The following is a 27,324-nucleotide window of genomic DNA, read 5'->3' on the forward strand; positions in this document are numbered from 1 at the left end:
ATTCTTTTTGCATATTAATTTCTAGTTTTTGATTATATGATACTGTCCAAATCAAATGCTTGCGTTGGTCATATTAGCGATTCTCAATCACAAATTTCACAATCTATTATTTTTCATAAGCACAAATTGTTAATTTGGTACTCGATTTTTACTAGTGGGAGAGTAGAGAGAATCATGGCTGAGGAGGAACCAAAGCCCCTCAATTATATACCAGAGGTGATATTAAAGAAAAGGAAAGGCAATGAAGAGTGGGCTGTTAGAAGAAAGCAATAGTTGGAGCAGAGGATTAGGAAAAGCAAGGGAGATAATTTCATCATCAAGAAGCCTGAGCAATTCATCATAGAGCACCGAGATAGAGTAACTTTCTTGATTTAGAATCTGTGGAATGTGAAGTTTATATAGATTGTTCATGCTTTAATTAATTGATCCCTACTATCTCTAGTTTTGTTGGTGGTAATAATGATGCCCCTTATTGCTTGATTTATTTTTTGATGGAAAACTTGCTTTTGTTAATTTTAAGTCTTTTTGGCAGAATATCATTTTATGTTTTAGAAAATGTGAACACATGGCATACTTTTTATTTTTTATTTTTACAACACCGCTATATCCACAGAATTTGTTCTGCACGAATGCACACAATTGACTCAATTGTGTGCATTCGGCCGAAACAAATTGTGTGGATGAATTATTAATCTTTTTTTAAAAAAAAATTAATAAGTTTGAACTTGCGTTGTGGCATACGTAATGGGTTGATCCTATTACTGGTGGTAGAGTTTGCATTGGTCTAATACTTAGTGTGTTAAACTTATTAATTATGCTTGGTCTTGTACAATGTAGGGTATGGGCTTTTTCTAGTTGTCGAATTTGCCAAATTCTACATTGTGTTTTTTGATACAAGGAGATACATGGTTAAACCATTGAAGTATCTTCTACTTTTTTTCTTCTTTTTTTTTTTCTTTTCTTTTTTTACTCTCCTTATTTCCCCTAACTTTTAATCCTGGGAATAGATTATAATATTGTCCATTTAGCACATTGAGGCTAATGTAAGTATTGTGTGAAATGTTAGCATGTCTAATCAGTAGTGGAACACTTTAAGAAGCATCTTTAATTCTATGATTAGTACCTCTATGTAGGCACCCAATTTTTTACCGCCCTTATAATTTGGACACCATCGCTTGCGCACCCGATGATGAAGTTGTATATGCTTGTTAAGTGCTCAAAGTCCTCAGCAAAATGCCACAGCTTTGAGCCTTCAAAACCATACACACTTCTTGCTTTGTTTTGGACCAAAACCCTAGTTATTCAAGCCTAAAAACCCTGGGACCTGCAGGCCCCATTCTTTGGGTTGCCAACCACTGCTATTGGCTGCAGGCCACTGATCTTGGCTGTCGGCCATGTGTGTGCCCTGCCGGCTAAAATTATTGGCCTACCAGCCAACATTAATGGCCTGCCGGCCACAAGTGTGTTTTGGCAGATATTTATGCCAGTTGTTTCCACTGATGCTTGTATCTGCCTACACGTGTATGTATGGATATTTCTGAGGGAGTTGCATATTTTTCTATATATAGAGGACCTCCCCTTTCATTTTTTAGGGTTGAACATTTTGGAGCAAAATTATTTCTCTCTCTCTATAATTCTTCCTTTCTCTCTCTTGCAAATTCTTAAGCTTTTGCCTATACACTCTAAACCAAACCTTGTGATCTTTGAGCTGAGGTACTTTTGAGCTTACTTTGAGCTATTGAGGGTGTGTAAGTGTTGATTTGTTTCTTAGAAAGTGTTCTCCTCTTCAAGAGGTATAAGACTTGGCTTATTTCTTTACTTTCTTTGCTATTTTGCCTACTATTTTTACACTGTTTTTGGGCTGTTTATACTCTGTATTTTTGGGCTAAAACTTGTGGTTTAAGGCCATTAGGGGTGGAGGGGTGGATCACCCTTATTTGTACCTCATTTCTTAAGCCTTTGCCCTTGTGTTTCTCACCTCTTTGTCAACTTTTTTTGAGCTTTTAAATACTAAATTTCAAAGCTTTTTCAGTAGCTAAAACCATGTTTTGAAGCCCCAAAAATGGAGGGGGTAGCCTCCCCTCCTTGTGCTTGTTCTCTAGCTTAACTTGTTCCATGTTTTAGCTTATTGTTCTAACTATTTTTGTCTTAATTCCACCATGTTTTTGCACTGTTTTAGGAATGTTTTTAGATGTTCATTGCATTTGAACCTTGTATTTCATGCTTGTAGTGTAATTGTCCTCATAGGCTTGGTGGTTTAGGCCTTAGCCACCAACTTGTTTGAGTTGATAGTATTTATTTCTTGTTTTCCATGCTTGTGATCAGCTTTAATCACCTCTACAACCTTCTTCCTTTCTTGGCTTTTGCTTTGTTTTGAAAGTTGCTTCAAGCTACTTGTTTGTTTAAGCTTGAGATTGAGGTATTGTGCTTAATGGTTTAATCCCTTTGGGGGTTAATTACCAATGGCATGACACTTCTCTCATGCGTAAAACAAACACTTAGTTTGATATTCCTTTTCATTAGAGGACTTAAAGCTCACTTTTGGACTGAACTAGTTAAAGCATGGTTGGTAATTAAAATGGAGTAATAAAATTGGGACTAAAAGTGATGGAAGATAATAAGCAATTTGTGTTCAATCGGACGTTAATTGAACACATGGAAACTTGAGGCATTTCATATTTGCTAATGATGAAATGGTTCAAGTTTCCAAGCTCAACCACTTCCCTTGATCAATCCATGATAGGGAGGAGGTTTGAGAGTCTTTCATGTAGCATTTATTGACATTGTATACTTTGGTTCATAGGCCATCATGCAATGAAATTGCATTAATTGATGGTTTGTGAATCAAATTTACCACTCCTTTGAGCTGTTTGATGATAAGGAGGAGTAAATTGTACAAACAACCCTTGAGAATACCCTATTTGTGCTATGTATGCTTTCTGTTGCAGTAGGCGAAACTAAGCATCAGTGGCCGGCAGACCACCACTTCTGGTCTGCCGGCCACTTTTGTCAAATTGAGCAGCACCTTTTTTGGAACAGAACAGAGCAGAGGCTGAGGTGAAAGATGTTCTACTGTGCAACAGAAGCGTGCAACAGAAGCATTCTAGCAGCAGAACAATATGCTTTTCGGGTGGAAATCCGTGCATGCATGAGCATCCCTCTCTTCTCGGGTCTAATTAGTTAGTTTAATTATTTATTACAAGTTGTATTCATGTTGTAATTAATTAGTTAAATCTTATTTGTAATTAATTAATTAGTGTAATTAATTAGTTAGTTCCAATTTGTAATAATTAGCTAGCATAGTTAATTTCTTTCAATTCGGTTTGTAATTGTTAGTTAATTAGTTAATTAGCTTAGCTAATTAGTTTATTCGAACCCTCCTGCACGATGGCACAATTGTAATAATGTGTATGTCTTCCAACCCCACATCTTTCTCCCTTTTATTTACCTGCTTATGTTGGTTAGTTTAAGGCATCATGTTTTATTTAACATCTCTCATGCCTTGAATCCATTATCTTACATGCATTGTGCTCAGCACATCATTCTAACTGGCATTGTTAGGTAATACATTCTTTGAATGCATGCTTAGACCACATGCTATCAAATTGATTCATATGCCATATCAGTAGTTGAGCCTAGTAATTGTATATTGTATGCGTTGCATTAAGTCATATTGCATAATCAAGATCATGCATTTTTCTAACTCTTTTATCTTTTTTAACTCTTTTATCTTTTTTGGCTTGGAGTACTAGGTGAGCTTTTATTTGCTTTAGCATATTACATGAATGTGGTTGTTGCCATATCAAAGCATGTTCACCATGAGGCTAAGTGCTTAAGTGATAAATTGTTTGAATGCATGTGGATGAAGGCTACTTGCTCGAATTGGAATAATATGAGTAATGTATATTTGAGCCCACTTTTTCAAGTGGCACATTCACAAACACTTTTCAAAAATAAACATGAGATCAAGTGTTCCAATTCTTGCAAATTAGTCTATACTTGTGTGTATGCGCATCACATAGTAAGTTAACCTAATAAATCAGAATAAAAGCATATAATGTAAATAATAGTAGAAGCCGATCTTTGATCAGGCAAGTGGGAGTGCTCAATTCACGACCTTCCCCTCTGGTACCTAAGTTTCCGAGCCGAGACAATCATGGTGATGACGGACACGTGGCCGTTGGCACAAGTCATGGGTTTTCTAAATTTTCCAAAATATTTAGGTGGCAACTTTGTATATGGCAAAGTAGTCCATTTTTGGCATTTTTTTATTTAAAATCGATTTTTCCAAAGATTTGTCGGATTTGGATTCTTTTGGTGTTTTCTATTTCACATTGCACTTATGAGATTAGATTCAGAACCGCGGGAGTCCAATACTACAGGGCTTGTCGTTTTCCGAAAAGAGCACGAAAAGTCGAGCTACGCTTTAGTAAACTATGATTTTGTTCCTCCCTTAATTTCCTAGAGATTTTCTGAAAGGTAATATTAGGATAAGGCACGTCGACTATGGGGGTGTATCACATACTTATATTCATCTCTTGTTAAAATAACACGTCTAAATCAAGTATTGAAGATACATCCACTTCACAGATCTTATATAAGGTTTTTATAAATTAATAATCAATTTAGAACGCCGCACTCATAGCTTAATTTTTACTCCTATTTAAGTGGCATACAGAGAAGAATGTATGCTTGTATTGTTTTACAAGTTTATTTTGTAATATTTTTTGGTCGTGTAGTTTATTTGTACTTGATGACCCCCACCTTTTCTTTTTCTTTTTCTTTTTCTTTTTTTTTTTGGCATGTACATCGTTAACCACCTATATACTTCTTAAATTGAGGCCAATTGGAAATCCATAGTGAACCCAATTGTACCTTTTAAAATCGTTAACCACCTTCCACCTAAGAATTGGATCTCATCCAAATGAAGTATAGGGAAAAGCAGCTTAGATAAGCACTTGTAACACCAAAATCTAAGTTTCTTTTCATCATTCACATCAGAGGGTAAGTTGTTAATGTGATGGTTGAAAAAATTTCCTTACATTGTTATCCCATACTACTTCTAATTATGATATCCACTATTTCTTTGTAGGAAAAATGACATGCATCCAAAAACCAGGAAGATTTTATACTCTCTGAGACTAAGGCAAATCTTTAGTGGCGTCTTTGTGAAGACAAATGAAAGGATCATGCAAATTATACAAAGAGTGGAGCCTTATGTTACATGTGAGTGGGACAAACAACTCTTTGTTACTTTTATTTGCTACAAATGGCATGTGCTTGATGTTTACATGAAGAAATGGGTTGCTCACACCATTAATTTATCATTTACAATGTGCAGTAATTCATCTATAAAATATCCTTGCTGAAGATGATGAAATGATTCGAAATTGATTGAATTTACACCTTGATTGTATTACATTATGGTCATGTTTGTTTTGCTAATTAGGGTGTGGGATTGGAGTAATAATGAGGTGGGTCCCACAATAGTTTGTTTGTTTCCTTCCTTATTGAGTGGGACTGTTACTCTAGCTGGAGTATTACTTCCACACCCTAGCCAGATTACATTTCCCTCAAATTAATGAAGATCATGGAAAAAATAAAAAGAGCAAATTTGAAATTTCACATGAAGCACATTTAGGGCATCAAGAATTAAAGATTTGGAATAATTTTTAGTCTTCATGTCATTATAGTAGGCTTTAGTAATTAAGAATATAGTGGTAATTCCAATAATTGTTGGATATGGGTTATAAGGGTTACCCATGAGTTTTATTTTGGGTCAAGTTATTAAATGGGTTATTATATATAGGTTTTATTATGTCTAAAATAATCTTAGTGGTCAAAAATCTAAGTTTCCTTTTTTGATATTGAAGTAGAATTAGAAGTCACAAAATATTAGTAGTTGCTAAATATTTTTAGTTTCTAAATTTAGGAAATAGTCCTTATAGAATTAGGAAAGTCTTTAGCCTATAAATATATATGTAATCTCATTGATTCAATAGCAGAGTTAATATTATGAAAATTTGAGATTGTGATTGTGTGATTGGCCTAACTCTTGCAAGGGTGAAGCACTTCTCTCTCTCTCTCTCTCTCTCTCTCTCTCTCTCTCTCTCTCTCTCTCTTCTTCTTCTTCTTCCATCCAGCAAGGTAACTGTTCATATCACTGTTCACAGTGCTTAGAACAACCACCCAACTGCCCCTAAACACTTGTGTTTTCATTCCCAAAACCCTACCTTTTTATAAACCCTTAAACTCCTATTTTTTTAAATACTTTTGTAGTCACAAAATCCCACCAAATCTAGCCCTACAAGTATACTGTTGCTACTGCCAATATACTTAACTCGGGCTCACTACTTGTAGGAAAGTAATCCCTACTCGTCCTACATCAGTTTGGTATCAGAGCTTCAAGATCCTACTTTCATTCTCCACTGTTTTTGGTCTTTGACAATGTTATTTTTTTGAATACCATAGTGACAAACGCTTAATTGAATTCCAAGCTCGAGGCCTTCTCAAAAGGTTATGAGGCTACCAAGGAAGATGTTGCAATGATAAAGAGTGATGTGCATACTATCAAAACAACTTTAAATGGATTGAAAGCTTCCATGGAGATGTTGTTGGCTGCTGTTTTAGAGAAGGCTAATATCCAAAAAAAAGAATGGTAGTGTTAAAGATTTTGAAGAAACTATGAAAGAGCAAGATGAACATGTTGCTAATATTGAAGATATTGAAGAAACAAAGGCAAAAATTAATTTGCTTACTAAAGAAAGCATGAAAGATCATCATGCTCAAGATTATAAAGCCAAGAAAGCCAAAGAAAATGATGAGAATGTCACTGAACTTTCTGCTCTTCACAAGAAAAATAAAGTTCATATTGAGTTTATTATTCCAAATAAATTCAATGTGGTTAATGGAGTGATAACAACATTGAACTTTTTTATTTTCTTATCGTTCATTCAAAACAATCAAGTTGAATGGTAACAAGTGCAAGATTCCATAATCCTTATGCTTCAACATTATAAAACTCGAGATCAAGTTTTTTCGAATGGAGGGGAGAATGATGAAGATTATGGAAAGAAGAAAAAGAGCAAATCTAGAATTTCACATGAAGCACATTTAGGGCATCAAGAATTAAAGATTTGGAATAATTTTTAGTCTTCATGTTGTTATAGTAGGTTTTAGTAATTAAAGGTATAATGGTAATTCCAATAATTGTTGGACATGGGTTGTAGGGGTCACCCATGGGTTTTGTTTTGGGTCAAGTTATTAAATGGGTTATTATATATGGGTTTTATTATGTTTAAAATAATATTAGTGGTCAAAAGTCCAAGTTTTCCATTTTTATATTGAAGTAGAATTAGAAGTCGTTAAAGTTTCCTATTATGATTTAAGTAGAATTAGAAGTCATAGTTGGTCTACAATATTAGTAGTTGATAAATATTTTTAGTTTTTAAATTTGGAAAATAGTCCTTATAGAATTAGGAAAGTCTTTAGCCTATAAATATATGTGTAATCTCAATGATTCAATAACATAGTTAATATTATGAAAATTTGAGATTGTGTTTATGAGATTGGCATATCCCTTACGAGGGTGAAGCACTTCTCTCTCTCTCTCTCTCTCTCTCTCTCTCTCTCTTTTTCTTCTTCTTCTTCATCTTCTTCTATCCAGCAAGGTTATTGTTCACGTCACTGTTCACAGTGCTTAGAACAACCACCCAACTGCCCCTAAACACTTGTGTTTTCATTCCCAAAACCCTATCCTTTTACAAACCCTTAAACTCCTATTTTTTTTAAATACTTCTGCAGTCACAAAATCTCACCAAATCTAGCCCTATAAGTCTACTATTGCTGCTACCAGTATACTTAACATGGGCTCACTACTTGTAAGAAAGTAATCCCTATTCGTCCTATATCACAGCTGAGCTAAGATTGAAAAATCAATCCACTGGCTTAGAGATTGGAATACACTTTTTCCCTCAATTGTTGCCTATATATATGTGTTTGGTAGCAAGGAAATAGCGGGAATGACACATCTATGACGGCAAGGAAATGGCAGGAAATCTTGGCTGACGAGAACATTGGATCAACAATCAACTATGGTAATATCTAATTTTGTAAAAAAATTATCTTCTCTTCTTCTCCATTGATATACATGTGATGGTTAGGGGGTTTTTTTTATTGGTTGATGTTTCAATGGCTTTTATGTATGGGTTGTGGGTTGATAGAGTGTGTACTGCAATTATGAGTCCAATTTTTGGGATTTGAAGGATTTTTTTCATCAATTCTTTTGGGTCTTCTTTGTTTTATTATGTAAATTTTACCCTAACAAAACTTCTAAAAAATTCTTGCCCAATAGATCTTATCATAGCATCTATGTAACTAAGGTTGCCAAATGCTTGGATGATCTAAACACGGACATGTACAGAACATGATCGCTTCCTCTTTTTCTTCAATCCATATCAAAAGGTTAAATATTAAAAATAAATAAATAAATCTCTATTGTGAATCACATATTTCTGTTAATAATTGTAATGCAAGTTTGGATTTGTTTTTTTAACCTCAAAGAACACAATCATAAAAAAAATTATAAAACTCTGCCTCAATTTGTTGTTTATGTTTTTTCAACCACAGATAAAAGAAAAATTTTAAAATCTCTGCCTCAATTTGTTGTTTTTTTCAAATTAAAACAACTATTATAAATGTCTCTCTCTCTCTCTCTCTCTCTCTCTCTCTCTCTCTCTCTCTTTCTCCCTTCAAGAGGTACCGATTGTGCTTCTACTTGTGATTATTATTATTATTATTATTTATAAATAACAAATGTATATATTTTTTTTGAAAAGCATAAGGTAAGTTCATCCTCGATTTTGTTATAGAAACTCTCTGTAATGGTTTTTGAAAGATGATATATGGTGGTTTTGTTTTGGAGACTTTTATTCTTCTTTTTGATATATGTTTAAAGATTTTACTTGACTGTGTCAATTTTCCATTATTTATTATGGGTCGCACCTAGTTCTGTTATAGGTCTTCTACATTTGTAAGCTTTTTTTGTTCTTTTATTGGTGGTAATGGAAGATTAATTGGTGCATGCTTTCTGTTTGTATGTTTATCAAAAACAATGTGGATTTGATATCATTAAATATTTCTTTCACTTTAGTTGAGTTTGATGGGTGAGAGAAGCTAGAGTTTCTATCAGTTTCATGTTGATTTTGTGTTCTCTTTTACATAATCAAAATTCTTAATTTTTGTATCTCTTGCTCTATTCTAAAAACAGATTAATGATGACAAAATTGATGTATCTGGGAAATTGATGTACATATTGTCCAATTATTGACTTTCTCCAATGTTCTGTGTAATTGATGGGAACCATCTCTGTGTTTATTTAATCTTTCTTTGTAAGTTGTTATGCATTTTTGGGCTTACAAATATAGTTTAAAGCTTATTAGAAATTAGAATTTATTCTTTTCACACAACGTATTTAGGCAATGACAACCAAAGTACACCAAGATCTTTTCAACCAAAGTACTAATATGCTTATTATAGATGCTAGTTATAATTTTGTGGTAAAGTAATTCAATCAGCCACAAATTACTTGTGTTTTCCCTCAATACTAACATATATGTATATTCATTTGTTTTTGTTATGGTGCTGATTTTGGTTTTATATTGCTTGATTCAATGCTTTATTATGCATGTAGATGGATAATAACTATCCTATTGCAAAAGGAAAGAAGGACCTCATGCATGCATTGTATCTCTTTAACCTATTGTTGCATGCATTAATTATGCATTTGTTGTGTACATGGTAATGTTACATGCAGCCTTAGAGACAAAATAAGCTAGGTTGCAATTGCATAGATCACCTCATCCATACAAGACACAAATTGACCATTTGAATAGGTTGGTCAGAAATAGTGAAGTAAGTTGTCATGATATGCTACAAATGAATATGCCTACATTCATGTTGCTGTGTGGATTAGTATGAAATGCTGGATTGAGAGATTCCAAATATTTTGTCTTAGAAGAGCAAGTAACTATGTTCTTGAATGTCCTTGCACATCATACTAAGAACTGCAAAATCAAATTTAATTTCATGCGAAGTGGTCACAAAGTTAGCAAGTACTTCAATGATGTTCTCAAGGTTGTGTTACATCTCTAAGGTGTCCTACTTAAGGCACCCAAGCCAATAATTGCTAATTGCATAGATGATAGGTGGAGGTGGTTTCGGGTATAACTCATTTGTAAATTGATTTGGACAATACATTTTTGTGTTTTTTGAAATGTGTTAATTTGTATGTTATTTTTTATTGTTAGAACTGTCTTAGAGCTTTAGATGGAACCTATGTTAAGGTTCGTGCCCCAGAAGTAGGCAAACCAAGGTATAGAATACAGAAGGGGGAAATTGCCACAAATGTATTAGGTGTGTGCTCCCAAGACATGCAATTCATATATGTCTTGCCTAGATGGGAAATGTTTGCTTCTAATTCTAGGGTATTTAAAGATGCAATCAATAGACCAAATGGGTTGAAAGTGCCAACTAGTATGATAATTACAAATCCTTATATAAATAGCATATATTTCTACGACTTAAAATTTTCTTACTTACGTAGTGAAATTATTTTATATAATTACAGGCTACTACTATCTCGTATATGCAGGTTACACAAATGGGGAGGGTTTCCTTGGACCTTATAGAAGACAGCGTTACCACCTTTCCACATAGAGAGAAGGGGGTGCCCCCACAACTCCGGAAGAGTTTTTTAACATGAAACACTCTTTTGCTTGTAACGTCATTGAGAGGTGTTTTGGGTCACTTAAAATAAGGTGGGAAATTTTGAGGACATATTCTTACTTTCCAATCAAGACTCAATTCCGCATTATTACCACATTTTGCCTTCTCTACAACCTCATAAAACATGAAATGCCCATGGATCCACTTGATGATGAGGAAAATGATCCCATAATTCCTCCTCTAACTAAATTAGGGGATGAATTCATTGACGTTATGGAAACATTTGATCAATGGAGTGATTGGAGAACTACTTTGACAAACCAACTGTTTAATGAATAGCAAGCAAGCAGAGGCTAGGGAAATAACCTATAAATGGAGAAATATTTTTTGTTAAATATTGTTGTATGAAACCTTTTATACCTATTATTGGATGTTCACTAGAAGACATGTAATTCAACTATTTGAAAATATCGCTTGTAGTATTTGTAAATGAATATTATTTTGTTAAATATTGTTGTATGAAACTTTTTACTTGTTATTGGATGTTTAATATAAGACATGTAATTGAAATATTTGAAAATTTTTCTTGTGGTATTTGTAATAGATATTGTTTATGTTGCTTTGTTATTTATGAGAGATGTTGATGTTATGATATGCATATAGGTATGGATAACATAGGTACCACCAAATCAAAGAACAATGCAAAAGAAACTTGAAGGTTTGGGAACAAGTGTGAGGAGGATTTCCTCATTGGGGCTACGAAGGATGTATTCTTAAGTGATCCTAAGTGGAAGCGTGATGATAACCAAATTAGGCCAAGCTTTTGCAATGAATACGAGAAGAAAATCTTACTAGCATTTGCTGGAACTAATCTCTGAGCCTCTCCTCATATCGAATCAAAGATTAAGTTGTGGAGGAAGCAATATAGCACTCTCTATGATATGGTGAATGCTAGTGGTTTTGGCTGGGATGATTGTGAGAAAATGGTTATAGATAGTGATGATGCTTGGTCAAACTATGTTAGGGTATAAATAATTTCTATTTGTTTACTTTTTAAAGTTGAATTTATTGATTTTTGCTTAGAAAACTTTGAATTGTGATAGTTTAAAACTCACTTGTGCAAAGAGTGTCAGACACAAAAAGAATGAGAAACAAGCAATTTTTATATTATAAAGATTGGTTTATTCTATTTGGCAAGGATAGGACCACTTGTGAGTTAGCTAAAGGTCCAACTGATTCAGTTACAGCTATGGAGAATGAGGAAGCAACTAGAGAAAAATGAGCTAAGTCCTCGGTGGAACAATTCTGGTTTAATGAAACAGACATTAACTATTCAATGTCACTGTTAGGTAATACAACCAACCCTTCTAACTTATCTAAAGTTAGGAAAAAGCGAGTCAGACCTGCCGTGGGGATTTCCCAAGGCTTATCTGAGATGGCTGTTAGTTTTGGAGCATTCTTTGAAAATACTAACAATAGGATGGCAAAGATAGCTCATAGGATAAGGTGTTTACATGACCTATCCCAGCAAAGGAGGCTAGTCAATACAAAACTCTTGAAACTACCAAAGAGTACTGGCCAAAGGTTGAAGGTAGCATCAATGATAGTCAAAGATGAGGAGCGGGTTGATTTGTTCTTCAATCTAGAGTAGGGATGGTCATTTAAATCTGATCCGCAGGGGCCTACCCATACCCGCCCGAATGGGACGAATTTTACCCACCCCGACACTAATGTGGGGCGGGAGTGGATTATGTTTTGGTCAACCGCAACAGGGGTGGGGCAGGGGCGGGTATCATTTCCCCCAATCCAAACCCGACCCAATATAATTAATAATATATAAATAAATAATATATATATAATATAATTAGATATAAGAAAATAATATTAAAAATCCATGATTTTGTTTAAATATAAATAAATAATAATCTTAAAAGTCTCACTGTTTATATATATGAAGATAAAAAAATTATTTAGTGTGCTAAGAATTTAAAGGGTTCTTAATTTTTTTGACTACTTGAAATGTGGTCGGACATGCGCGGGGGCGGGGGTGGGGGTGGGGTTGAAAAATTCCACTCTGTGGGGGCTAAGTTTGAGATGTCGTATATAAATAGGAGTTGTGTAAGAAATGACATGTGAGTCGGCCATGGCCGAATAGAACCTGTGCTTTCAGGCTGAATAGGCCGTAAATCCTACAAAATGACCAGGCCCAGCTGTGAAGGCGGGGTGTCCATAATAAGAAAGTGGGCCCCAAGAGAGTAATATAAAAAAGAGGAGCATCAACCAAAAGGAAGGTATGTTAAAAAAAGATAACTTGAGAGATAATATTAACTTGCCCATCGGAGTGTTAATTCCGGCATCCCCAGCCAGAATGTTCATTTCTATTTCAGGTGTAAGAGCGAGGATCAAGGGAGTCTGCTTGGGACCAACGGGTATTTCCAAACCACTTCTCCACAATTGGCGTCGTCTGTAGGAAAACTCCAACACGTTCATGGCAGACTTAACAGATGATCCTTCATTCGTTGCTAACGATATTAAACCAAGAGATGAGGTTACACCAAGAACCATGCTTGGTCTGGAGAATATCACTACACGAAAAGCCCTGAACTTTGACCTAGTAGCTCAAACTTCGCCTTCAACCTCGATGCAAGAAACCACGCAGATGATCAAGGATCAAGCAAAACGAAATGAACAATGTCTGGAGGACATGGCGGCTGATAACGAACGCTTACGTAAGGAGCTGACTCTGGAATTAGCCAAATCCCAACAAAATGCACCACGCCATGGCTGGGGTTGGTCGCTAGAAAAGAATGTGGATGATCGATCACGTCGGCATCAGAAACATGATAGTAGTAGTGCTTTCGATTCGTCATCTCAGGAACCCAAGAAGAAGGGGTGAGTTGACGTATCCGATTCATCTGTCGGGAGTCCGTATGTACGGCATAGGCGAGGAAAAGGAGATGGATCAAATTCAGAAGATAAACACAATCCTTTCGTACGACGCATTGCAAGGGCTACACTGCCAAAAAAGTTTAAAACACCAACATTTACCTTGTATGACGGCAAATCAGACCCTACAGATCACATTCATCATTACAAACAAGCAATAACATTGCATGCTAATGATGAAGCACTTATGTACCGAATGTTTTCGAATAGCCTGGGGCCATTAGCCGTCAAATGGTATTATAAACTGGAGCTAGCCTTAGTAAAAAGTTTTCATCAGCTCCAAACATCCTTCAAGGCAAGATTCATCACCAATGAGGTCTAGCCGAAGCAAGCTGACTCTCTCTGGGCAATGCAAATCAAACCAGAAAGAAACCCTCTGTGAATATTCGGCGCGCTACTAGGAATGTTTCAACTTGGTAGACGATGCCTATAATGACTCCATGGCCATCACTGCCTTTAAAATGGGATTATAACCCGATAGTCCTCTTAGAAGCTCGTTGACCAGACAGCCTCCTCAAACAGTCTGGGTGCTAATGAAGAAAGTTGAGGAGTATTGCAAGGTAGAATACGATGCCCTTCATGTCAAGGTTGGACAGAAAGTCGTAAAAATGACACCATCCGGTCTAGTTCAACCAATAAGCGTCGTACCACCAAGGAGCCCTAAACAGCGGTGTCAATCAAAAGACAATAAACGGCAGGATTTGCGCCGGTTAGGCGAACAGTGTTCGCGCCGTTCGAACGAACAATATCAAGTGGAAAGTAGACACCCCAGACGTTCAGACAAGAAGTACACAGAATTGGCAAAGCTGATTGGAAAGATCCTACCTAAAGTCTAGCATTTACCATTCTTTAAATGGCCGTCCAAGATGATTGGACCTCCTGATACTAGACAAAGGGATAGGCAGTGTGAATATCATAAGGATCATGGCCATGAGACTGACAGTTGTTATGCACTGAAGGACCATGTGGAGGAGTTGGTGCAAGACGGTTGACTAGCACAGTATGTTCGAAAGGGCAATCCACCAAACACGGTAGCTCTACGTCCGGATTCACCTCCACTTGGCGTGATTCACATAATATTTAGTCTACCGCCACCCACTCAAGTACATGCGATCCAACTACAACCCAGCTCGTCCAAGCCGTTCACACCAGCCAAAAGGCCTCATGAGACTGGCAAAATCAGCTTCAACGACACCAATCTTGAAGGGGTAACGCTCCCCCATGATGATGCCCTTGTTATCGAGTTACACGTAAGCAGATTTGTCATAAAACACATTCTGATCGATCAAGGGAGCACCTCGGAGATAATGTATCACAAGACATTCATTAAACTCGGCTTCACCGATTTGGACTTGCTACCGGCCGAGTACCCCATGTTCGGCTTTAACGCCAACCCCGAGTATCCACTGGGCAAGATCATACTGCCAGTTCATGCAGGTACCAAATCAATGGACATGGAATTTCTGGTCATCAAACTTCCATCACTATAGAATCTTATCATGGAAAGAACTTGGTTGCACGCGATGCAGGCAGTGCCGAGTACTTACCATCAATTACTCTGTTTTCCAACACAACATGGCATTAAGCAAATTCGAGGTTCTCAAAAATCGGCAAAGCCATGCTATCTTATTGCTTCGGCAAAGAGGCCAAAGGATCTGGAAGTGAACTCGATTGAAGTTTCGGATCGAGAAATTCTCAAGGACATTGGAAAAACCCCCAGTGATATGGCAATGGAAGACCTCGATTGGATCAGCATCAAAAGGGAACCTGACAAATTCTTCATAATCGACACCTCCCTGAACACAACTGAACAACAAGAGTTGGTTTCCTTCTTACTTGACAAGAGTTGGTTTCTTTCTTCCTTCTTAAACGTTGACCCGAATGTTAAACCAATTATTCAAAAAACTCAACAGTCGGCCACGGAGCATACTTCGGCCATTGTCAACGAAATCGACAGGCTATTGGAAGCCGGGGAAATTCGTGAAATAACTTATCCCACCTGGCTGTTCAATACCGTGGTCGTCAAGAAGAAAAATGGATCTTGGCATGTTTGTGTTGATTTCACGAACTTGAACAAGGCTTGCCCCAAGGATTTCTTTTCTCTTTCCTGAATTGACTAACTTGTGGATGCAACTACGCACCACCAACGCATGAGTTTCTTGGATGCTTACCAAGGATACCACCAAATTTCCATGCATCCGGAGGACCAGGAAAAGACCGCATTCCTCACCCCACGGGGAACCTATTGCTACAAGGTCATGTCGTTCGAACTGAAAAATGTGGACGCAACATACCAAAGGTTGGTCACCACTTTGTTTACAAAACAGCTCGGCCACACCATGGAAGTATACATTGATGATATGGTAGTGAAATCCAAGGAAAAGCATGCTCATCTTGCCAACTTATCCGTGACCTTTGGTATCCTCTGAACGTACAAAATGAAACTCAATGCCTCGAAGTACGCATTCGGCATCGGATTCGGCAAGTTTCTCAACTATATTGTGAACCATCGCGGAATAGAGGCCAACCTAAGGCAAATCACGACCATTATCGAACTCGGCTTGCCTCAGTCAGTCAAAGAAGTTCAGAAGTTGATGGAAATGGCCGCCGCTCTTAATAGATTTATCAGTCATTCCTCGGATCGCTACCGACCATTTTTTCACACACTTCGGCAGGGCAAAGCATTTCAGTGGACCCCCAAGTACCAGGCCACACTAGACAGCTTGAAAGCTTATCTCCGTTCGGTGCCATTCTTGGCAACCCCATTGCTAGGCGATCCGCTCATCTTATATCTAGCGATATCCAATCGGGCAGTCAGTGTCGTGTTATTAAAGGAGGAACTCGGGGAGCAGCGACCAATCTACTATGTAAGCAAGGCGATGGTTAACATCGAAACACGATACCTACCATTAGAAAAGCTCATCTTGGCTCTTGTAGTGGCTACCAGAAAGCTGATGCACTACTTTCAGGCTCATACCACAGGGGTACTAATGAACTATCCTCTCCGAGTAGCGCTGCGTAGTGTAGAAGCATTAGGACGAGTCTCTAAGTGGGCCTTAGAGCACAGCCAATATGACATCCAGTTTTTTCCCAAAACAACCATCAAAGGGCAGGTGTTGGCCGACTTTGTAGCTGAGTTCACCAGGTGCCACGCCGACTTCAAGTCAAAACAACCCTCTACTCAACCTCAACTAGACTGGAGAATGTATGTCGGAGACATTTAGCAGATGTACTGTGATGGATCATCCAACTAACGTGGAAGGGGGGCAGGCGTAGTAATCATGACCCCCGAAGGGGCAATAATCGAACAGGCAGTGAAATTGGGTTTCGATACATCAAATAACGAGGCCGAATATGAAGCATTGCTTACTGGGCTTCATAACGCGTTTTCACCTAGGCGCCAAGCGGTTACAAGTTTTTTGTGATTCCAAATTAGTCATCAACCAGTTGTAAGGGGAATATGCTGCTAAAAACGACTGAATGGCAGCCTATATGAAAATGGTGAATTCGTTGCTTACGAAATTCGACCACCACGAGCATCAGATAACCCGAGATTAGAACACACATGTGGATGCCCTTGCTTGCCTATCCTCTTCCATCAACTTAGAAATCAAGCGAACCATGGAAGTGGGATTCATCCCAGAGCCGAGTATCAGTTGCCTCGACCCTATCCAAGTCAACATCATTGACTCAAAGCTGAGTTGGATGGATCACATCGCTGCATTTCTTTCCTCAAAACAACTGCTAACAGATAAGAAAGAAGCCCATAAGCTGCTGAATAAAGCCCTACGATATTATTTGGATCCCTAGGGAAAACTTTACAAAAATCTCTCTTAGGGCCATATTTGGAATGCGTTCACCCAGACAGAGTTGAGGATCTCTTGGTTAAAATACAAAAAGGTAGATGTGGTGCCCACTCTGGAGGACGCTCATTGCCCGCCAAGCCGTAACGCAGGGATATTATTAGCCGACAATGCGCACTGATGCCGAGAACTACGAAAAGAAGTGTGAACAATGCCAGAAGTTTTCCCCACTAATCATCTACCTACCGAAGAATTAAACTCCGTTACTAGTCCTTGGTCGTTTACTCAATGGGGCCTTGACATCGTTGGACCACTACCTTGAGCTCCGGGAAACAAACAATTCTTGATCGTCGCAACAGACTATTTTACGAAGTGGGTCGAAGCAGAATCACTAGCACATATTTGAGATGTTGATGTTAAATGCTTTGTATGGAAAAGTATTATAACCCGATTTGGCATACCCAGAGCAATTGCATCCGATAACGGTACCCAATTTGACTGTGGTGTCTATCGGGAACTATGTAACACATCTGGTATCCAGCCATATTTTTCCTCACCAGCGTATCCACAAAATAATGGTCAAGTCGAGTCCTCAAATAAAGTAATCTTGGACGGAATCAAAAAAAGATTGGAGAATGCCAAGGGTAAATGGGTTGAAGAGTTGCCCAGTGTATTATGGGCTCACCGCACCACTCTGAGGCACACCACTAGAGAAGCGCCGTTCGCCTTATGCTTTGGAACAGAAGCTATCATCCCTCTAGAAATCAGCCTTCCCACTCTGAAATCAAAGGCTTTTGCTACAGGGTGCAATGATATGATGCTGGCCATGGATCTGAATCTGCTTGAGGAATGCCGAGACTGGGCTTTTGCATGCATGGCGCGATATCAGCAACAACTCGCCAAGTCATGTAATCAGCACATGCAGCTGCACTGTTATGTTCCTAGAAAGTCGGCCCTCAAAAAAGTGCTCCCTGCTACGAAAAAATCGGTAGACAGAAAGTTAGGCCCCAACTGGGACGGCCCCTATCAGATTGAGTCAATTGCTGGCACTGAGGCATATCGCTTTGCGAACATGACTGGTCAGAGTCTGCCATAGCCCTGAAATGTGACCCACTTGCATAAATTTTATCATTAAACCCACTTGTACAACACGCCAGTTCATTTTTGTTTTTGCTGTTGTGCAAACATGTATGCATCTGTGTAGTTACTCAACAATACAGTACGTCTTTCTTATTTTTGTCTCATTTCAAATAGTCGAATGAAACTCGGAATAAGCCTTCAAATTCAGAGTGCCTTTCGTGCATGATCATGTTTGGCCATCACAAAGACTCCGAATTCAGAGCGCCCTTCGTGGTTGGCACGTTTGGCCGAATACGTCTCCGAATTCGAAACATCTTTTGTGCATGATCACGTTTGGCCATCACAAAGATTCTGAATTCGGAGTGCCCTTTGTGCTTGACACGTTTGGCCGAATAAGCCTCCGAATTCAGAATGCCTTTCATTCATGATCACATTTAGCCATCACAAAGACTCCAAATTCGGAGCTCCCTTCGTGCTTGGCACGTTTGGCCGAATAAGCCTCCGAATTTGGAGTGCCTTTCATGCATGATCACATTTGGCTATCACAAAGACTCCGAATTTGGAGCGCCCTTCGTACTTGGCACGTTTGGCTGAATAAGCCTCAGAATTCGAAGCGCCTTTCATACACGATCACATTTGGCCATCACAAAGACTCCAAATTCAGAACGCCTTTCGTGCTTGGCATGTTTGGCCGAATAAGCCTCCAAATTCAAAGTGCCTTTCATGCACAATCACGTTTGGCCATCACAAAGACTCTGAATTCAGAGCGCCCTTCGTGCTTGGCACATTTGGCCGAATAAGCCTCCAAATTCGGAGCACCTTTTATGCACGATCATGTTTGGCCATCACAAAGACTTTGAATTCAGAGCGCCCTTCATGCTTGACACGTTTGGCCGAATAAGCCTCTGAATTCAAAGCACCTTTTGTGCATAACGTTTGGCATTCACAACGGCTCCAAATTCGGAGCAACCGTTGCAAGGGTTTAAAAGCAGCGTTGCCAAAATTGACAAAATTTTGTAATCAGGTTACGAAGATCAATAAACAAATGGTTTGTAAAGATACATCAATGAGACAAAAAATCAATAGAGGCATGAGGCCTCAAATATGCAATTATGACGAGCCAACACAAACATCAAACAAACAAGCACAGTGAATATTTATTTCCACAAATACGTGCAAATATATGGGTATTGATAGACTAAAAAATACAATAAACATGTTTCTTGATTATTTAAACCTTCTCCGGATCGGCACCTTCTTCTTCATTATCAGACTTTTCGGCGTCATAGGCCTCGAAGGGAAACTTGTAACTTTGGTACAATGAAGATGCCGAGTCGACACCCACGACTTGTAGAGCCTTAATCCACCTGTGCTTAAAACCGCGGTTCTCGCACTAACAGGCATCATCTGCCAACTTTTTCCTGGTTTTCTAGATGCCGATTTTTCGGCCGTCAAAAAAGCCTTCTTCATAAGCTTGTGTTCTTATCGCTTCTTTTGCGAACATGCTTTCCGTATCCCGATCGGCTATGGCATGATCGGGAAGGTGCTAGTTCACCCTGTCGATTGTAACAGAGTTCATCGGGAGCGCCGATTACGTCTCGATAGCCTTAGCCCTTCTCAGCTCACTCTCAGCTCTTTTCGCGCAATGTTCCAGGTTCCAAATACGTCCGTCTTTCTGTTCAATTTCTCTCTGCATAGCGTGAAGGCACATGCTGATCTCATATGAGCAGTAAAGTCCCTTGACCACCCTATGGATGCTCTCTCTGAAAATTTCGTAGTCACCCCGACCAATCATTGATTGTTGAACTTCGAGTGGAAAAATTTGCTGAGTAAACTCTACTAGCACATTCGGATCATGGACAATTGAATCCACTTCGATCATTGGTTTGTTCCCAACAAACACCGAAAAACTTAGTGGGCATGGTGCCCTGGTCGGTTCGCCTCGCGTTAAGGCATATACACTCCCAATTCTTGAGTTCCCTCACTGTTGTGCCCCTATCCTTGGTGATTTTTCTACCTTGCCCCCTCTTGGGGACCTACGTTGACGATGGGGGGACCGACACCTCCCCCTTTCCTCCAAGGCCATACTACCCATCTGGGTGGATTCTCTACCAGTTCTGCGGTTCATCTCTATGTCCAGTTCAGCTAGTGTTTTTCCCTCACCTCTACTGTTGAAGAATACTCTACTAGACATACGAACTTGCTTAGGTCGACACAGTTCCCTTTTTCCTTCCACAATAATCTTGGCCTGAGCAGAGTCTATTTAAAAAGGCCACAGACCCCACACGCACTTGGCTACCCCGCTTATTAATTGCGGGTGCAACGATTACGAAGCGCCCACAGTCGTAGCCGGTGTTTGGCAGTTACGCCCAGTGGTCATCTAGGGCAAGGGCAGATTTATTAATCTATTTGGCTCTGAAATAGTTTTGCCAAATTTAGACAAGTGCATTACTTGACCCCATGAACTTGTTTTGTGATTGTATTCAACGGTTATGCTCAGTGGTCAACTAGGGAAAGGGAAGATTTATTAATCTATTTGGCTCTGAAATAGTTCTGCCGAATTTAGACAAGTGCCCTATTTGACCCCATGAACTTGCTTTGTGATTATATTCGGTAGTTGCGCTCAGTGGTCAACTGGGGCAGTAGCAGATTTATTAATCTATTCGGCTCTGAAATATTTCTGCCGAATTTAAACAAGTGCCCTACTTGACCCCATGAACTTGCTTTACACTCAGTGGTCAATTGGGGCAAGAGTAGATTTGTTAATCTATTCAGCTTTGAAATAGTTCTGTCAAATTTAGACAAGTGCCTTATTTGACCCCATGAACTGGATTTGTGATTGTATTCTGTGGTTATGCTCAATGGTCAACTGGGGTAAGGGTAAATTTATTAATCTATCCGACTCTGAAATAGTTCTGCGGAATTTAGACAAGTGCCTTACTTGACCCCACGAACTTGCTTTACGCTCAGTGGTTAACTAGGGCAATGGTAGATTTATTAATCTATTCAGCTCTAAAATAGTTCTGCTGAATTTAGACAAGTGCCCTACTTAACCCCATGAACTTGCTTTGTGATTGTATTCAACGGTTACGCTCAGTGGTCAACTGGGGCAAGGCAAGATTTATTAATCTATTCGGCTCTGAAATAGTTCTACCAAATTTAGACAAGCGCCCTACTTGACCCCATGAACTTGTTTTGTGATTGTATTCGGCAGTTACGCTTAGTAGTCAACTGGGGAAATGGCAAATTTATTAATCTATTCGGCTCTGAAATAGTTGACCCCATGAACTTGCTTTGTGATTGTATTCGGCGGTTACACTCAAAGCTCAACTAGGGCAAGGACAGATTTATTAATCTATTCTGCTCTGAAATAGTTCTACCGAGTTTAGACAAGTTCCCTACTTGACCCCCATGAACTTGCTTTGTGATTATATCTGGTGGTTACGCTTAGTGGTCAACTGGGGCAAGGAAAGATTTATTAATCTATTCGGCTCTGCAATAGTTCTGCCGAATTTAAACAAGTCCACTTGACAATGTTGTATATTTATTTTTTTATTCAGTTCAGTAATATTTTTTCCGAATTCATACAAGTTGTGTCTTATTTTTGTTTTCATTCCCACTACGCAAGGCATATTCATCAACACATTTATAAGCAAAATCGACATTTTTATTAATAAATTGCACTCGTACATTCAACGCTTTATACATAAAAATGGCATTAGTGCAAAAACTAAACTGTTTAATACAAGTAACAAAATAAACAGTAACAAAAACAAAGGAAAATATATCTGTTACAACACTAGCCGATTAAAAGTCCAAATCCTCTGGATCCGATTCCAGCGGTACAACTTCTAACTGCTCGTAGGGAATCGGCTGATCTAGAGTCACTTTGATAGCCGCCAAAGCTTTGAGCCACTCATGCTTGAAAACTCGATTCTCGAACTTCAGGGCTTTATCAGTGTACAATTCCTTAGCCTTCAGTTCTCAGGTATCAAAAGCTTTCGCGGTCAATACTTTAGCAACCTTTCTCGCCTTCTTCTCCTATCAAGATCGGCCCTCAGTTTTGAGACTTCTTCTTGCACCGACTTGAGGAAGCCATCTATCAAGTTTGCTCTTTCCTTAGTAGCCTTACGTAGCAGGTCGGTGTGTTTCGCTTTTTCTTGCGCAACAATGGCCTTCACCCGCTCTTCTTCCGCCTTCATAACTTCAGATTCAGCTTTAACCGTCACCACATCCAAATCGGCAATGGCAGCTATGGCCTTGCCTTTTTCAGCTTCTAGCTGGCCTTTAAGGATACCGAGTCATTCCATGACATCACAGTGACGACGGCCAATCTCGGCAATCCTTCTCACCGCCTAAAAACAAAAAAGCCAAGATTTATTAGACGGAGTCAAAAAATAAATTTTAGACGAAGGATCTAAACTTACCAATATGGCCGACTGCATTGCCAAGGCAACTGAGACGATATCCTATTCAGCACGGAAAGTGGCCCTGTCTGCTGGCAAAGAGAGAGGCGAAGCCATACTTAAGGCCACAGCGGGATCTTTTATGGCCAACCCACTAGTAAGAACCAGCGCATTCTTCATCCGTGGTTGGATAACAAATGGCTCGGATAACGCATCTGTCATGGAAGACATCTCTATCCTTGGTCTTTTGTCAATCGAGGCCTCCAATAGATCGGATACAACCTCGACAGGTTGTTTCTGCCCTATCAGATCAGCTCCTATGACTTCTGTGTATTCTTCAGGAACAAATTTGGCCACTATCATTTCGCGGGCCGTTTCTTCTGGGGGTACTTAACGTGTTAGAGTTACTTGGCTCCCCCCAGCATCGCTAACTCGTCTCCTGGCCGCCATCTTCTTGGCATTCCGTCTTCTGGAAATTTGGGCAAGGGATTCTCTGCCCATCTCATTGGTTTCGGATTCGGCCCCAGGTAGATCCTCTAAATTGGTGAAAATATCATTTTCTGGCGCTAATAAAGCTACTCGGCCAGAGATGGATAAAAGGTCGGATTGATGGTTAGGGCTGATGTGCTCAAAGGCCAATTCAATTTCTTTGTTAAGTTCTTAGTCCTCTGTACGGCCCTCTGATTGCGCGCATTCACCGATCTATTCGCTGGCGTCGAAACCGTTAACACTAATTTCCCTTAGGCTTTTGTAACTAGGGAATATTAGTCTAGTAAGATGTCGTTCTCCACTCGGCACAGGGATATGGTCCACGGCCAAAAAAGTAGAGTAGGTTAGGTCATACGTCAACAGTACATGCGCGCCCTTGTTCTTGAAGGTTTGAACACCCTTTATAGTTAAGGACAACCTTCACTTGTTCAAGAACGGCTTCATCTGCTGAGGTCAATGCTATTTTCAAGTCGTTACCTACATGACAGGAATAATGATCAGTACACAATATTTTCATTGAGAAGATGGTTTGTTTAAAACATGATAGTCGGCCACCTGGCTCCCCTTTTTGCCTCGGCATTAGGTCTCGGTGATCTTCTGCTTCGCCAAATTCCCAATTACCTTGGACGGCGACCATGGCATCATCAACCCGTTTTCTAGAGCTGTCAAGCATGGTCATCAAGTGATGATCTATGTCTTTGGCACTCAGAAAGTAACGGCCCTACCGATCGGTTGATTTCGCCATGACGTAGTAGTGCCGAATAGCCAAGATTCCTAGGTTTAGACCTAGTCGCCTATTCAATTCTACTATACCCATGATTATTCGGTAAAAGTTCATGTTAGATTGGGAGGGAATTAGACCCTAATAACATAGGACCGTCCTAAGAAGGGGATGGAGGGGGAATCAGACTCCACCCTCAGCGATGGACAAAAGAAGGAATACAATGGTATTTGTGTCAGCCCTCTCCATGTCCAATACACTGTCTGCAACAAGGGACAGGTGGACGTCTTCTAGAATTGAAAAATGACGACGGAATGCTGTGACTCACTCTTCTGAGAGAAGGGCTTTTAAATCCCTCACCATTTTAGACGGAGTATGAACAAAATGCGTACTAAAAACAAAACACGCAGGGGATTGGAATGAGAATAGAATGAAAAGAGAAAGGTGAACTTACAGGTTGAAGGAGGAGATGAACAGTAAGGAGAAGAATTGCAGAGGTCGTGACGAAGGTTGGCGTGAAGGATGCCAGAGGAAGTTAAAAGCTTTTCGAGCTAAGAACACATGGAGGGGCAGTTTTCAAATCAAACATTAAATGATTGTCAAATATAAAGGAGGGAAGCTGTAATGATTGCAATATAGCATCTATGCTGACAAATCAGTACTAAAAGGAGTGCAACCGCCGTATTCCTGACTTTCAAGGTTTTGTCCGATTTGTTAGCCGACAAGAACGCATCAACCAAACATGCCAACCAGAATGGTCTTGCTCTGATGTTTGGGAGGCGATTGTGGGGGCCGAGTTTGAGATGTCGTATATAAATAGGAGTTGTGTAGGACATGACAAGTGGGTCAGCCGTGGCCGAATAGGATTTGTGCTTTCGGGCCGAATAAGCCGTAAATCCTACGAAATGACGAGGCCCAGCTATGAGGGCGGGGTGTCCATAATAAGAAAGTGGGCCCCAGGAGAATAATATAAAAAGGAGGAGCATTAGCCAAAAGGAAGGTATGTAAAAAAAAGATAACTTAAGAGATAACTAGATGTCATACTTGTCCGTCGGAGTGCTAATTCAGGCATCTCTGACCGGATTGTTCATTCCTATTTTAGGCGCAAGAACGAGGATCAAGGGAGTCTGCTTGGGACCAACGAGTATTTCCAAACTATTTCTCCACACACTCGTAGCGGGAGTGGGGCAAGGGCGGGGAATGACAAACCCGCCCCAAACCCGCCCCGTGGCCATCCCCAGTCTAGAGAAGGATTACAAGATGGAGTGGGTTTGTATACTATTGGAAGGGTCTATTATTTGATTATGAAATTAGCTATATGATGGTCCTTTTGTACATGTAATATATTATATGTATGATGGTCGTTTTGAATTAGTTGTATGATGGTCCTCAATGATCATGTAATGTAACTTCAGCAAATGACCCCTAGGAAGGCACAATATGGTGCATAATTTCACATGGAAATAGTCAACAACACTAGGTTGTTATGGACTTACCTGATATGTTCTGAAATTTTCATATTCCAAGCTATGAGAGAAAAAGCCTCACTTTTTTTTAAGTATTGGAACAATCAATTTCATATATTTTGGACATGTTGTTGGACTATGTTATAAATGAATATATGTTTTTAGTGGTGAATATTATTGTTCTCTCTCAAAAGATGGTGATTTTTGTCTATACATCAGGATGATAATTTTTGCCTATGTAACATGCATTGGCATTATATAATATTTAACTTATTTTGATTTTGCACAGGTTAATTTTACAGGTTCAAATTTTGGCATGTTTACCCATGCTTATTTATCATTTGGTCAAGCAAATTATAATAAGAAGAGGCATTTACACATAAATCCTAATTTATAAACTTATATTTTGTTAAGTCTTAATTAAGATTTTTTGGATCTCCAAGTCCTATTAAATTTATAATAGTCGGAATTGCCCTTCAAACAATGATTATTCATCATTTATGATTATCTATAAAGAAACATGATAATTTGATATTTATTTTGATTTTCAAAACTTATAAAATATCAACTTTCCAATTGAAAAAACTAAATAAACAAATTATGTGCAAAAAAAAAAAAAAAAAAATTTGAAAAATTGAAAAAACTAAATAATTTTTTTTGTGCTAACTAAAAATTTTGTGTTTATAAAGGATCATGATGGTGGAACATTGATGTGCAAAACTAACCAAAAAAAAACTTTCAAAATGAAAAAACTAATAATGTTCTTAGTTTTATTGAATAGTTGAATCAAATCAATAAGAAAATGGATAAAAACGTTTCTTCTTTTTTCATCAGTTAGTAAAACAATTATCTGGAACATTACTATACAAAATTGATAATATTTTTAATTTTAAAAATTGAAAAAAAAAATTGATAACTTTTTTAATTTTACTAAATAGAACTTATTAGTTCAAAAAAATTTAGATAGAACCTGAGTTATCATAACATTTGTAAATAGAACTTTTAAATGTTTTGACAAATATTACTTCTTTAATGATGTGATATTAGACACACGGTAGTATGCGAAAAATATCCAAGGCAGCATGAGAAAATATCACTTTTGTCTTCTTACCATAGTTCTCCTAACAATTCTCTAATGGTCACCGATTGTAGCTTTTGAAACCCCCAATGCCAAATATCTAGACCTTGCATTAATGCATTCGACTCAGACGTTAGCTAAATGATGGCTGTCTTCTTGTGGTTGCTCTTGTCGTATGGTACATGGTTTCTATAAGATTATATATGTTTGTGTTTGAAGATACCCCAATCTGAAGAATGTGAAGGATCTAATTTACAATTGACAAGCAGAAAGTTTCCCTGACCAACATTAACATTATTGAACAGGTAATTAAAAAAAAAAAAAAAATTCTCTAAATTGTGTTTTGCATGGTTTGATTTGTCTCACTTGATGCCAAAACTTCAAATATAATATTCTAGTGCAACACTCTTTTGATTGTTCGGCAAGCATTAGGGGAAGCATGCCATTTTATGCATAGAAGACATTGCAAATGAGATTGCTACCGGCTGAAGCGTTGCATGGAAAGAAAAAGCTTTACAAGGAAGGGGGAGACACTGGAAATCACGAAGACCAAATCAATGAACTAGTCGGTAAAATGAATTAGCATTTAGGAACACAGGTCTTACATAAG

The 27,324-nt window shown here is 38.5% G+C and overlaps 1 pseudogene; it reads left to right on the forward strand.

The window, feature by feature from the left end:
* The first annotated feature begins 174 nt into the window (after nt 1-174).
* On the forward strand, nt 175-27,297 carry LOC145823427 (large ribosomal subunit protein uL30z-like; annotated as a pseudogene).
* The last annotated feature ends 27 nt before the right edge of the window (nt 27,298-27,324 follow it).

This window comes from Camellia sinensis, chromosome 4 (assembly GCF_055761805.1).
Source record: "Camellia sinensis isolate YWXY chromosome 4, ASM5576180v1, whole genome shotgun sequence".
Lineage (NCBI taxonomy): Eukaryota > Viridiplantae > Streptophyta > Magnoliopsida > Ericales > Theaceae > Camellia > Camellia sinensis.